This window comes from Wolffia australiana, chromosome 4, assembly GCF_029677425.1.
Source record: "Wolffia australiana isolate 7733 chromosome 4, ASM2967742v1".
NCBI lineage: Eukaryota > Viridiplantae > Streptophyta > Magnoliopsida > Alismatales > Araceae > Wolffia > Wolffia australiana.
The window spans coordinates 5,632,311-5,648,451 of record NC_135838.1 but is presented as its reverse complement, the minus strand read 5'-3'; positions in this window follow the sequence as shown (position 1 = coordinate 5,648,451).

Sequence of the window (16,141 nt, the reverse complement as noted above, 5' to 3'; positions counted from 1 at the left end):
CCATTACTTTTCTCCCTTGAAGAGCACATTGAAGCGGTTCAGGTGTCTAGCCTCTAAAATTATCCATGTGATTTCTGTGATGATATATATCCTCTTGAAATTCTTCAATAATCCTTGAATATGTGATAGATCTACTCAGCATACAGTCTCATTAAAATGGGGACAAAACTGATAGGGCGAGAGGACATGGGCATCAAAAATGGGCACCTGAAGGATGATTGCTTACATCTAGCTGGCATGGGCACCTAAAATGTTTGAACACCTCTATTTATACTTAAAGTATATCAACTTCTGTCCATAATCTAATCTATGTGGCCCACTAAACCAACATTATTGATTAACTATGTTTAAATATAGACTAATTAACCACTAATTGATTTATTCCAGTTTTTAGGATATTTTTTTACTGGGGAGTGCCAAGATACACCTCTGGGTCATAAAAATATAGAATAGTGATTGAACTATCTCATGGAACCTTTCATGCCATTGGTTATGGCATATGCATGATTGTTAATTTGTGCAAGACTCCAAAATGGCTAGGGGTATGGTTATAATCCAGCATTCCAGTCCAGCCCCTAATCTATTGTTCTAGTTAGTAATGTTGCGTCACGAATATCATTGGAAAATGTATTCTCCAATGTATCCACTACTCTGGTTGGGTATTTAATATGTCTTCTTCCTCAAGTTAATCTCCTCTTACACTAAGGACATATGATCCCATACTAACCACTCAATCAAATTTGTGTACTTCTTGCTATATCTGATCTAAGATCGATTTCAATCACATGACTATAGAGTCATAATTCATAGCCAAAACTTAGCCATTTATCAACAAGATGTCTCTAGTGTCTCATGTCTAAGGACCACATATAACATTGTGACATGAATCTGCCTAATTGGCATACAAAAGTAATATCATACATGAATTTGTGTGGATCAATTCAGTAAATATCACCCAAGATTTGTTTTTAGTGTCTTCATACTAAATACCACAGGATCGTCCATTCTTATCATAAAAGTAGGATGGGATAGTAATAATATTTCCGTATAGTTAGATATAGGCTTAGATTATAGTTATAAAACAAATAATTATAATATATTTTTTTAAATACTAGTGATTATTATATAAGTATCTGATTATAATCCAGTATGTCATTGTACGTATTTAGGGGCTTCATTCTAAACATTACATCAGAATAAAAATTACATGTTTATTTGAATGAACTTACAACTTGACATGGAAGTGTGATTGGCACCCGAATAAGATCCATCAACTAAGGCTAATATCTCTCTATTATAATGACCTTCTCTTTTCTTTTATATCAAAAACTGTACCCTCTCTGTCTTAATATGATATGCATATGGTTTTCATCCAATCATGATCTATTGTGTCAACGTGGTATCGAAGTAATAGTATCCTTTCTACATTCACTACAAGTGTCATTCTGGCACTATCCAAACACAAGTACCATTGCCCAAACAACATGGGCCTTGCTCCGCCCACATCATTCTCTGGCCACCAGCATTGCTAGCGTCTCCCTCATGCTGCCATTGCTGCCCTCATGATTCTTTACAGCTGTCACATGCTTATGCCTGCCCTGACACTGCCACCCTTGCACCAGCAAAGCATAATGTGGGAGATTTAAGTGTTACTTGACACCATCCTACAAAGCCTCTATGTATGTCCACCAGAAACCTAATGATCATATGATCTTCACTTTCTTCTTTTCATTGATTTCTTTTGGCCTCTTATTATAGTTTTTTCCTGAATTCATGGCTTTTATATTGATGCTACTCTTATGATTGAGGTACTTACACCATTAGCCCTCATCCCCCCATGCCATCTGACGACTACGCAACGCAATCAACATTAGTATGGTTTCACCAGTTTCAATTTGGAAGTGGGCTTCTAACTTCATTATTTGATAGATAATCTTATATATCTCATCATTATAATATGATTCGTGTGTTCCAAGATTGACTAAGTTGCTATCATATGCTTGCAATGTATCAGGCAATACATCATCCCTTTTTTGAATTAAGCCAGCAAGACTACTTTAGTTTACCATGAATATTATGTATGCCTGATACCAAGCATCTAATGTGATGTAACACGACATGCTCGGATCATCGCATTGCACCACTGGAGCAGCTACAATGGGCGGAATGCGAAGTACTAAGAGTGCAAGCACATAAAAAAAAAGAAAAAGGGAAATTGAACGAGAAAATGCAGTGACCACTGACGCGGGACGACGGGCAGGGGACGACACCAGGGAATGTCGAGCCTTGTCCAGGCTCCCAATGATCCGAGCGACCAGTTTGAAGACCGATAGAATGGGAGACGTATCACCATCCGGTGGTGTCTGTACCGTCGCTGATAGCTAACTAATCTGATGTTGTCAAGGAATATTCTATCTTGAAGCGGTGGCTAATCCTATATAGTCGACAAGGGGTATCTCACGGCACAGGAGCGATCAAAACCCGGCACTGAACAAAGTAATCATGTTGCAATTTATTAAAGGAATGCGAGTTGAACCTGGAGGGTTGAAGCCGGAAGTTTGAGGGATGTCAGGGCGTCGGTGAGACAAGGGCGCAAGTCTAGAATCCCAGCTCTTCGGGGCCTCAAGTGATGGACTAGAGCAAGGATTGAGTGGCCATAGAGCGGACACTGTCTTCCACAGGTGCAACAATTGACGAATAGCGGAGGAGAAGACGAATGTAAATCGCTACTGCCATGCGTTCACACCATGTAGACTGCGCTTGGAAGGGTCAAAGGGGCAGAATGGCTCTTTTGTTACGAACGGGGGTAGAGCGGTCCTTGGCGTCAGAGGCGGGTTCAGATCCGCAACCCAAACGATGGCAAGGTTCTGACGCTTCCATGAGATACCAGGACGCAGTGCTGGTGCTTCCGAGAGGTTTCTATCATGCAGCTGGCGACGGCCGGTTCCAGCGTCAGCCAAGTCCTCTGACGGGTCCACCGTCAATGGAAGGGTCGTACAACTGTCGTAGGGGAAGAAGAAAAGAAAACCCGCCCTCCATGCGTCGGGGATCACAGCAGGCTCCCGGCTCGATCCCTGGACTACGGCAAGTGGTAGGCTACGCTGCTGAGCAATCGCAGAATGGAGGCAACGAGCGTATCCCACGGTTGACGGATTCTCAAGTTAATCTGGTCGTGAGGGAGGGGGTGCAACCGCTGTAGACGGGGATGCCGCCCCTGAAGCACCGTGAATCCATCGCGGATTGGGGACATCCTGCTCGAGCCCAAGGCGTTGTGGATGGGTCGACCTCCCTCTTGAGTAATCCGTGGATGGACTCTAGGCTTCGGGAGTCTGTTCTGGGGCAAGGGAGTCCGAACAAGAAGCCCTGGGAAGAGAAAACAAATCTAGTAGATGGGAAGGGGTGGGGGAAAGGAGTGTACGATAGGAAACCCTAAAAGAACATCAGTTTCTTCCTTTTTTTCAAAACAAGTGTGTGTCACAACGACGACCTCCCCTTCCCTTTTATAGTGAAAGAAGAAAGGGGGGGTCTAAAGTGCCCTAATGGGCTCCTTTAGGGGGAGAGAAGGTTTAGTAGGCTTCCCCCTCAAAGGCTATTTAGGGAGGAAGGAACCCAAGCATGGTTTCCCTCCCCCCTAAAGATAACAAAAAAAATCACAAAATACTCCAATCTCATTGGGGAGGCCTGTACACACGCAGGAGGGGGCCTCCCTACAGTTCACGGATGAAGAAGTAAAGCTGGTGATGCGAAGAGGAACCATCGTAAAACAACGAAAGACTGCCAAAACTGTAAAACTCCATGAATACGACATAAAACAGCATGACGCGGATGTGATAAGCCAAAAATAGGGGTCAATTTTACCAAATTTAATCCCTTGTCGTTGTAAATTTTAGCTTATACAATAAAATTTATTAAACCCTACTTAAGATGTGTAGTGACAAGTAAAGGGTATCGTCCAAGGGAAGCTAGTAAGTTAATCCAATTTATGATTTTCTTGATAATTCAATCCTAATTAGAGTTAATTTGATCTTCAATGGAGATCAAATCAACCAAATTAGACAAGGAAGTTAGAAAGGGAGGTAGAAGAGAAGAGAGGAGTAGAAGAAATAAGGGGCTCTAAGTTGAATTAATTGATCCAACTAAAAGGATCAAAAAATTCAATTAGAGAGATTAAGAAGAAAATTTTGATTTGTTTTGGTTGGTTCTGTAAGTTCGATAATGCAGGAATAACTACTCTGTTGGATAATAAAATGGGAAACCTAATCTCCTAGAAAGTTAACCCTTTTTATAAGTTTTTTTTATAGTTTCCTTGATATGCACTTGGAATAGCTAGGTAAATCTTTCAATTTCTCCTCTTAATCCTAGTCAGGGATTGTACATGTCTCTCAAGCCAAGCGATTTAGAAGTTCAGACAAGGATCAAGAAGAATGATTAAGAAATTCAACTAACAACATCCAAAATACACCAAAAGTTCGAATACAAAGAAGGAAAAAATACCAAACAAGTTGATTCAAGCTGGAGCTCCTCTCTGTCTTGCAGCTATGATAGAGCACCATCAAGAATGAGCTCCCCTCTTGAAATCCAGCTTTTATACTTAGGTTACATGGTGAAAATCATCATTTTACCCCTATTTTGTAATTAATTTTTATCTATCAACATAGGCTTGATCTGGATGATCCAACAGATAGAAAGAGGGGATCAAGATGAGCAAATCCATAAAAAAGTCATCTCAATCGGACTTCAGGATCAAAAGTTATTGATAAATGAATTTTACAGCAATTTAAGCCATTGGATTTAAATTCATTTATTTATTCATTTCTTTTTTAACACGCCATGATGTGTCGTCCTCTCATTGGCGTGTGCATTTTGAATTCTTCTTTTGCACAAAAGTCCTTTAGAAAGCGTGGAATTGCAGCTGAACACCACCCAAAAGTAATTGTGAATATGCCCCTTGCGCATTCTCTCTCCTCTTATTTTTTCCTGAAATCACAAAAATACCAAGCATATTTCAATTAAATCCCTGAGACCTTTACATAATGTGTCTATGCCACTACCAAGAGCTGTTTTTAGTGATATAATTGTAACTCGTAATTACGAAAATCCCCTAAAAGAGTAAAAATTATTTTAAAGCTCATTTTCTCCTTATAAATATATCCTTTTCCTCTTGAAAAATTCATTTCTCACTTAAATAAATCTCAGAAAAATCCAATAAAATCCTAAAAATATAGAAAATTCCATAAAATTCTAGAAAATTTAGTAATTCATCCCATACTAATTAACCTCGAAATTAAATATTAAACCTACCATTTTATTTTAAAAATAATTATTTCAAGCTCAAATAAATCCCTAAAAATTCATAAAATTAACAAAAAAAATAGGAAAAATCAGAAATCACTTGAAAACATTAATTTCATGTAAATATATGATAAAAAACCTTTTTAGTCTCGTTAAATGTACAAAATTGTGCAAAATTGCTTGAAATAAAGACCGAATTTAGGGTGTTATCACGATGCGACTTAAACCTGGTAGTGGAAGCTTGGATTCTTCGCATCAGCTCGGGCTCTGCGACAAGGTTGATGAAGAGTCAGGGCATGCTCAACGGGATGGTCCTCCATCATAATGCCTAATTCTCATGATTATGATTCATGCTATTGCTATTTGATGATATTTTCTCCATTACCATGACAATCCACTAAGTCATAAATTTTATTTATTTGAACAGTAATCATATTTTTTATTCATGTTAGACCTTTCTCAAGGTCAACCCATTTATTAACCATATTTATTGAGTTTAGTTATTTTAGGACTTATGTGGATAAACAAGGAAGCAAGAGATAAAGGCAAAGCTTAGACGTTTGAATTTCTACGTCAAACTAGTAGTTCTTGTAATCTAATCATTTTTGTCTAATTTTTATTTCAAATAGGATGGATTTAAATAACATTAAAATTAGAAACCAGTGGAGAAAAATCCATTAAAAATGCCTTATGAATTAAAAGGTATCAATTTTCTACATTATATTATTTATTTATAATTTAAAAGGCAAAAAAATTCTAGGCATGGCCCACTGAAGCAGTTGACGTGGATGTGCCAATGTGGAGGGATTCCAACAGACCAACACAGCTAAGTGGCCCTAGCGAATCACCTTGGCGGCACAAGGTGGCCCATAAGAAGCCAAGAGGATTGATTTCATGACAATATTCAGTATCAGCATTTTATAATCTCTCATAAATTTTAAATACTTCCATATAGGATTAATATTTTGGAGTTCTATGTAGGTACACTTGGACAAATATGAGTCATTAGATGATGATGTAAGAACATGTTGAATAACACGTGGAAGAACACGAGTCATTAGACTTCGACCCCACTATGGACCCCATAATGTGCAAGATATGGACTCTCCCATGATACCATGTGGCATCATCTTGCCCTTTCAATATTATTAAAAAATGGATGGCTGAGACCTCTCGTGTTTATATGAATGTATTTTCTCTTCATAGTATGGATACCTGAGACATCCTCAATGGATCAAGTGTGTAGTCATTGGATTTTTGACTTGGTGCTGCTCATCTTGGTGTAAAAATCTTCTCAATCCATCAAGAGATGAGGGATAATAGTCTCCAACAGGTCGGAATACTCTAAAAGCAAAGAATGATGCGATTAATTATCTTAGAACTCAGTTTAAGGCCTACTTTATTGGGGTTTTGAATTGGAAATATTACTATTTTTTTTATTTAAAATGATCTAAAAAGACATTTAGTTTAGAAATAACATAGGTTTTGATTCAATTCTCATGAAAACAAGTAATGTTTATGACTTAGTGGAATTTTTGCGGAAACTTTGCGGAAATTTTTGTTGAATTTTTTGCGGAAAGTTTGGCTATCCTCACACAAGTTGTGATTTTTGAGCATTGAACTACATGATCCATATCTCGGTAGTCAAATCTCAAACATCATTTAAATATATTTAGACTCTTCTAATAATAATCTTTCAATCCATAACTCATTGATACAATTCTGACATCGATTGCTAGGTGAATCTAAATAGAGATATCTAATGTCATCAATTTGGCCATTTTTAAAGCCTTAACATTGTAAATTGATATTAGTTTTGTCTCTTCTTAGAAATTGACATATTTATATGATTGTTAACATTTATATCTCTATTTAGATTAATATTATTCTTAAAATTAATTAGATAAATAGCATCTTAATTATTATCTCTTTTCATTCAATTTGACTCAATTTGACCAAGCCAATCATTTTTAAAAAAAATTCGAACCTTCCTCAAGGTGGATTCTCCCATTCTCATTGTACTCCATGTTTATACATTTGAGTGAGTTGAGAATTTTAGTTTTTGTTTATAAATAATATGTTAAAATGATTTCATGATTTTTGTTGAAACCAACAACAACAATATTAATCTCTTAGACTAGTATCACGAGATGATTTATTAATTCAGGTTTATTGTGTGTGTCTCTTCAACCAGCCATTCAAGAGTTATCTCTTTACCAACTACCATACATTGACCTTTAAACTGTCAAGTATTATTTCTAAGAGTTTTATTGGGTTCATCACCTTGGTTCAATCATGAAAACAAGTTTTTTTATGGATGCAAAAGCGATAATTGATTCACAATCGATTTATGAAATCATACATCACATCTACCTTATGGGGAACTTGTTCCACCCTTGACCTGCTCACTTCTAGATCGTTCTGAAGTCATTCATGTGCCCCATCTCTAGAAATATCCATGCGATCATGTTTAGTTTGGATCTCTGCCTCTTCTTCTCCAACTCTCCTTGAAAATCTTGAAGATCTTCTCAACATGAAGACACTCTGCTTAGTCAAGAAGAGAAGAGAGTAGTGTCAAGAAAGGGGGACTCTCAATTCTGGATGGCATGGGTGCTTGAAAATGAGGGCCCCTTCCCTAATGATATTTTACTTAAGTTTTTTCTCAAAACCCCCATAAAGTAAAATGTATTCACCAATGCCTATATGATCTTATGATGTGACCCTCTAGGCCCATAAATCATTCTGGTTAATAATTATAGTAGCCCAATAACAATTATTGGCCAACCTTATTAATTAAATATATCAACATGTAGAGTAATTAACTAAGGATCGACTTAACCCAATCGATAGGTTAAGTTTCTAGTTCGTGGGGTGCCAAGTTACACCTTATGTTCTTGAATATACGAGTAGTGTTTAAACTCTTCCATGGAACCTTTACCATCATCGATTACCATTTATGTATAATCCATCATTTGCCCAAGACTCTCAAATGACTTACGGTATGGTTGATCGTCAAACCCTAATCCATCATTCGATTAGTACTAACGTATAACGGGGATCATTGAAGAATGCCTTCCCCAATATCCTCACTACCCTGGCCAGGAATTTGCTGCATCATCTTCCTTAAGCCAATCTCCTCTTATACCGAGGGTGGATGATCCCATCTTGACCACTAAATTATCTCTGTGAGCTTCTTATTGCATCCGAGCTATGACTGCTTTGAATCCCATGATTAGAGGTTTGTAAGTCGTCGTCAAAATGTAGTCGTCCATCCACGAGATGTCCTTGGTATCTCAAGTCAATGAATCACTTGGACAGCCGCGACATGAATTAACGTGATTGATATTTAGGTATAACATCATTTAGGGATTCTTCAGATCAATTAAGTGAACTCTTTCTCCAAAGAGCACCCACTATTTGTCCTTAGTGTTGCAACACTAATAGCCACATGATCAGATATACTTATTGTATAAGTAGGATCAATTAGTGAAATTCTATTCAGATAATTTTATGTACATCTTGACTATCCACCGAATAGGAATATTTAGAATATGTGTTTCAAGACTAGTGATTAATACATTATGATCTCATCATAATTCAAACTAAGTCATTGCGTGTATTCATAGACTTCATGATAAACATCACAATGGAATAATAATGAACATAGTATTTTATTCAATGAACTTAAATAAAATGTGGCGGTGTGATATGGCTTGACGGCCATATAATATCCATCAAGTTTTCTATGACTGCTTCTTTGACCTGTGATCAAGTACCTCTTGTGATTGTGTTTTGGATCTCCCTCCAACTTTTTCTACAGGTCTAATTTTCACCGCTAAAGCTTCAATTGTTCTCCCCACTAACACATTTGTGCTTGACTACTTCTTTTGACCTTCCCACGTGGGGAAGAGATTGTAGTCCCAAGCGTGATGATGGTTGTAGTTGTAAAAGGAAAGGTGTGTAATTCCCTTGGAGAATGTATTATTTTGGCGATTTCAGCCACCTATCAAAAAAAATTTGGATGGAGTTTGAGAATCTAGAGTGTGCACAAGCAATCTTATCAGGCCCTAGGTGTGATACTTCTTGCCCAACCTCACTATGGTACCGTATTTGATCTCCTCTCTAACAATTCAAGTGAATTTTATGATACTTCTTGCCCCACCTCACTATAGTATCATATTTGATCTCCTCTCCAACAATTCAAGTGAATTTTATGATGGATGAATATGTATCTTGGATACATACTATTACCAGTCCATCGTATGCGCGTTTATTTGCCAGCCTTGACACCATGAAGGACACTTTCATGTCTAGAACATGCAATTTACTTGTTTTATCATCTATGTGTATTATTGACTTAATGGCCTAGACCTATAAGGCTATCCCACACTCCATCATTTCATCCCTTCATCACGCCACTCCCAGTCCACTAGAAACCATTGCCGATGGTCAGGCTTGTCCAATCAAAGGCCATGAGACCACCACTCTGAATCCTATTCTTCCATTGCACCAACTCCTCAATGTTCCCAGATTTTTCTTCTTTCTTCTCTTCAGCAATGCCATCAAACATGCTCCACTATCCTCTGTCACATTTTTTCCTTTCCACTATTTTAATATCTTCATTCATGATAAATATTTGGTCTGGTGCATAAGATTGGTCCATGTGTATGGAAACGCATGTTGGATGAATCATCCTCCGATCTTCAAGGTCTTCCTGTAACATCTACGGCCTCCTCTTTTTCCTTTTAGTTTGATTGTTTTGGCCATCCTTGCTTATATAAAGTTTAAAAAAACTTGACCTTGTATTTGAATCAAGAAATCTCTGTGTGGTTCATGTCATGTTGGAAAATATCATCATTTGCCTTATCATAGTCATGATGGTATTCTTCCATCAGATCTATTTGACCTTGTTTACTGTGATGTTTGGAGCCCTTCTCAGGTTGCCTCAATTGTAGGGGTTCTACGTTACATTTATTATGTTGATGACTACACACAACTAAGAAGTTTATACCTCATCTGAGACCTCTCTCAGGTCCTTTACATTGCTACATGCTTCATCACTGAGATTGTCACCCAAGAACAATCTTGAGCTCATTCAAGAGGTTATGTGTTCCTTTTGCACAGTTCAGGGCATTTTTCATCAGACAGCATTCCCATATTAATTTCAACATAACATGATTCCAAAACACAGACCACACCATTTACTTGACATCACTCTGTACACAAATCATTTAGATTGTCTCAGATAACACATTGATTTTTAAATTGATATATAAAAAAAACTTGTTAAAATTAAAGGTTTCATATGTATGATGAAGTTTAAAATCATAAAATCTATTTTATGGAATTTTTTTGACATAATATTTATAAATAACATAATTTTGAAATCAGAATACCTTTAATTAATTGTTTTCTGTCATACATAAAAAAATAATTTTATGAGTTAGAATCAGCTTTTCATATTTTTAATCAAATTGAACTTTTTAAACAATTATTCAGGGTTTTTAAAGACTATTATGTTTATTTTGAGTCCTCACAAGATGTCATCTTATTTTTGCACTAGTAGGAAATCATTGAGATTTACCAATGATATGATGTGAGAGTCATTTTAAAAAGATTTCAATATGATATCACAAATCAGGATTCCATGATTGATCAATCATGGTCTGATTTTCTTTGAATGTGCAGGGACAAGTGACAGCTGAAAAAAGGGATACTATTAATTACAATAAATGTAGCGCACCACATGTACATGTGTTAACCTGACTGAAAATAAGAAGCATGCCAACACAAGAAAAATGATGACTAAAAATTACCAATTATGTGACTCAAAGATTGGGACATTTGTGATCTCATCGTATTTTTAGGCTAAAGGAAATGGAAGACACCTGGATAACAAGGTGAAATTTTTTTAGAATCTTAGGATATCAATTACATGTGGATCACAATGATTAGGCATGTATAGGGGAGCATAATGTTTGCCAATTGAGGATTTCCTTGACATATTGGCGATTGATATGAGAGAGAAAAGTTCAATGGTTCAAAATAATCTAACTTCAAATGGCAATATCTGACGATATAGAAGATGTTATGGGCTGTAATGTTGAGGGTAGATTTGTCGATTTATCATATCACCTTCGATACATTTTAATCTATAAATGGACACTCTATATATGTATAAATTATCTTTCATCTGCTCCTACATTGGTATGGAAAGTAAAAGAAAATGATTTTGAGATCTATCAAGTTTTTTTTTATGAAAATAGTTGTTCAAAGTTGGAAAGCAAAAAAATTAGGGGGGCTCTCCCCATGACAAAATTAACCTTGATCTTGCCTGAAAATAAAGATATACAGTGAGTTGATTGCACTTATGTTCTCATCTTGTTCTCCAACCCACTACTCCACACCCATACAGCCACATACATTCATTTGTACTGCATATCTCCAACCATCATCATGTGTTGTGCCCACTTCTTTTATTTATAAACATTTTTATATATTTTTAATTTCCCAATTATGAACTTATCATCTAACAATATATCTTGGTATCTTAGAAATCATCTCTTATCATCCTTAATCACTATTTATAAATTCATTGATTTTCTATCATTATGAACCCAAAATGAGGCATCAAATTCTACATATTTTACGGTTACTTTGGCATCATTTTAATCATATTATCTTGATTTTAATATCAATCCTCATTTCAAGAATTAAATGGGACATTCTTTTAAAACAACACTTTTTAATATTATTTTTACATAATTTAGATACCCATTAATTCTCATTGAAAATATGTTTTAAACATTATTAATTTTAAAGTGTTTAATTCTTCTCTCTGGTATGTTATTTCATATTTTGCAGGGCTGAAGTAAAATTTAAATAAATAATAAAAATTAAACACGGAGAAAAATAAAAAGTAAAGGGGGTTTGCAGGTGGCTAAGCTGCCACAAGGCACAACATTACCCACACCAGGCGCAGGCCGACGAGTACAAGGCGCTCAAGCCACCACGGCCAAGGAGGGCAAGCATGCAAAGCAGCGGCAAGCACAGACATAGTATCAACATAGACGGGCCCATCGAACACCCACACAGGCACACAGAAGGAAGGCCGCAACCTACAAATGCCTAGAGCACATAGAGAATGACCAGCACATGGGAAGTGTTCGTTTATGTCAAATTGTCCCCTCGCATAATATTTATATAGAACTAACATTTTTAAAAAATTTGGATTTGAGATCTTGGCTAAATGAATTTGTTTCAACCCCACAACAGGACAGGTTGAGAGGACCAAGGAAGACCAGCGCAACATTCTGACAGCTTTGGATGATCCCCAAGGGTGGTCCACGCCCTCTACGGCCATGAGAGGTCCTCCCAAGCCTTAACATTGGGTTTTTTATATCCAATTTGCCATATTTGGATCCAGCTTCTTAATGGTGTCAAAATACCCTACCAATGACAGAGCGAGCAAGAGGAGGGGCATAACTCCTCTATGACAGCTTAAAAATGCCCATGATGGTGCCAAAGAGAGTGGACATAGACCCATATCTGTATAAACAATGAGGACAAAATAAGGGAAAGAGCACGCCAAGGTTAGGAGGCGGCAATCCCACCCATTGCTCTTTGTATCAGGGCAGATCCAAAATAATCTTTACTCATTTTTCTTGAGAAAGATTTTATGATCATTTTTCATTGCATAAATATTGGTTCGAGTCAAAGTTGAATTTGATTTCATCCAGATATCATATTGCATCCTCTTTGAGATATTTTATCAAACATGTTCCATGCATCAAAATATTTTTCCTGATTTATTTTATTTTGCTCTCATTTTTCTCTAAAACAATTTTTTAAAAAATACTAATTAAATAAATTAACACATATAAACCTAATTCTATTAATCCATCTTCTACCTATTAAACATATAATAATATAAATACCCACATCTAAATTATTCTTTAATCCTTCTATCTTTTCTTAGCCTACGCCACCCTATCAAGTTAATCAAACCATCTTAGAACCTGAAATATATCTACAAGCTACTTCACTCCATTCAGATATATATAATAAAATAATTCCCTTCATATTATAATTATAATTCATATCCCCATCTCTCTCATTTATCCTTCATCTTACATCTTACTAAAATAAATTCCCAATTCAATGCCTAACCTAAATATCCTAATTCTAGCTCAACTGTAGAACTAAATCCATGTGGAGGTGATGTCACTCCCATTATATGTATTTCATTGAGTTTCTTTAATCAAAATTTTTATTTGTTTTAGGCAAATAAATTTACAACAATACTAAAATTAACACCCTAACTTGCCTTTGTCAAATCATCATTCCCTATGGAGGTCATCTTTGTTTATCACTAGCTAATCATTTTATTTCAAGAGTCATGGCTTATAAGTTTTATTGATTAAATCAATTTTTGACAAGAAATTGATACACTTAAATTTGAGTTCTTCGATGTCCTTGATTACCTTTCATCAGATCCCCTCATGATTGCCACCCATCTGAAATGTAGCCTTCCTTGGGCTCTGTGTGGTTGGGTGATTCCCCTCCAAAACTATTTCCCAGTGATCTGTCTTAGTCAACGACCATCTTCCACACCTCTAAACTTGGTCCCCATGCTGGCAAAGGTGTATTCATGGGCTGTTAAAAGCCCATGAATACACCTTTGTTATGTGACTTCCACCGGCATTAGATTCCAAGAGTCTCCCTGATTTTCTACACCTTGCTTTCCTCGTTGCGCATCTGCTCCCCCCCTGATGATTTCTAGGGCATGTTTCTCAAAAGAGGCCTTCTTGGGTTTTTTTACTTTGATGTGCTACACATTGAGTTCTCATGCCTAAATTCTGAAGTTTAGTAGTTTTCGCACAACTTTGGCTTCACACTGTGATATCAAAATATTAACAAAACGTCGAACGTCGTCAATGGTGTCATCCGACGGGTAATTCACTAAAGTGAATGTAACTGCGTGATGCCATGAAACCCTAGATGAAGTGTACGTGTAGGTCCAACTTGCGAGAAATTGCCGAGCTCCGAGCTCCGGGAGCGGGCGACTGATGACGATGACGGTGACCTTCTGAACCTCGTCGGAGCAATGACGGCGACTACGGTGCCAAACAGATAATTCCGTAGAGGCTATGCCCAGGGGAACACTCAATTCGTAGTTCTCTCGAAGTAATCTCTCACCTAAACTAACACGAGCACGGTGGACTGCAGTCAAAAATATACTATAAGACGTAATATAACTGACGAGCAAGGGGAACGGTGTACCTCATCAGTGGTGGCGTTCATTGTTGATGTTTTCGTCAGTGCACGAGGCGGTGCAGGCAGATAGGCGGGGTGTGCTGGAGACACGCAGTGGGAATTTGCGGCGCTGGAGTGGTAGTAGAGATTGAATATGAAGATGAGAGAGGTGTAGCGGCGGGCGACACGGGCGAACGGGCGTGGCTCAACGGTGCGACCGTATTTGGGTAGTCATTACGGCCGCAGCATGACATCTTGCACTCATCGTTGGCGTCAATGGTAGCGGGGTCGTGTAATGGTGCAAATGTGCCGAGTCGGCGTCAGCGAGACCACCTATAGGGGAACGAGCAGTCGAATGGCGTTCGTCCACCGATAGTGTCACGAGACTATCCGTCGAGGTGCAAATGTCGGAACGTGGGCACATGCACAAGCGCAGCAGCAGAGATCTGGGGGGGGGAAGGTGGTCAACGCCCCTTGCCGCACACTAGCATTGTTGGTTCAGTTTCCACGTACATGGCCCAGCGATGTGTCGGTCAACCGGCCAAAGTGCAGGGCCAGATGCGGTGCAGACCTGAATGAGGTATGTGGCAAATCGTCGGGCAAATCGGGTGCTAAGCAACACGTGTGGGCACCGGCACTGTAGTCCGAGCGGAGGACACACGGTCTTGATCAAAGCGTAGGATGCTTGCTGCACCGATCATTTGATGAGCAGCACCGAAAAGTCCGAGAATGATGTGTTTGATCTTCCTTGGCAGGCGACTATCGCGATCGCCGGTATTGGCACCGGACGGATGCACCGGCCCGCATCCCCACTCAGATCTCCACGAAGCGTGACGCATATGAATCGCCGTGGGTGGTTCCAGCCACAGACGCACTCATGCTGGAGTAGGGCTTGCTCAATACTGTGAGAAGCTTGCGGGCTATTGTGACGCGTGCCGCGTTGACTCACCACGATGGCACCAAACCACATTTCCGAAAGGAGCCAACGAAAACAACCACACTGGACGACGATCGTTGTCGGCGACAGATCCTCGCGCTACGTCAAGCTGCGTAGTGCAACATCACCGTCGACGCCTTGCCCAACTGGAGCGTATTGACGCCGCAAGGTAGCGCTACCCGTGCCGCGGCGTCGAGTACAACTCGTGCACAGAGAGTGCCACAGGGGCGTTACCCAACAGTGGAGGGGATTGGCCTCGACGGTTACATGCAAGGATGATCACGTCCACAGTGAAGATTCCCGGGAAGATAGCGACAGCGAAGGGCCCTTGATTCCTCCTTCCCCCTCTCCTCTTCTTTTTCTTTTCTTTTCTTCCTTCTCTTCTTCTTCTTCATCTTCTTCTCCCTTCCTCTCCCTTCACGGTGAGACCTGGATGATGAATGATAACTGCCAAAAACAACTTCCAGTTCTGAAAAAAGAACGCGGTGCCCATCATGGCCTTATATAGGCCATGATGGGCCCCTTACAGGGAGTTCACTAGGGAGGCCCATTAGAGGACCCCCCCCCCCTTTTACAACATAGATAAAACTAGAGAAACTAAAATGATGCGAGAATAAATGATACGCACAGATACGGACATGGAAAAACATAACGATA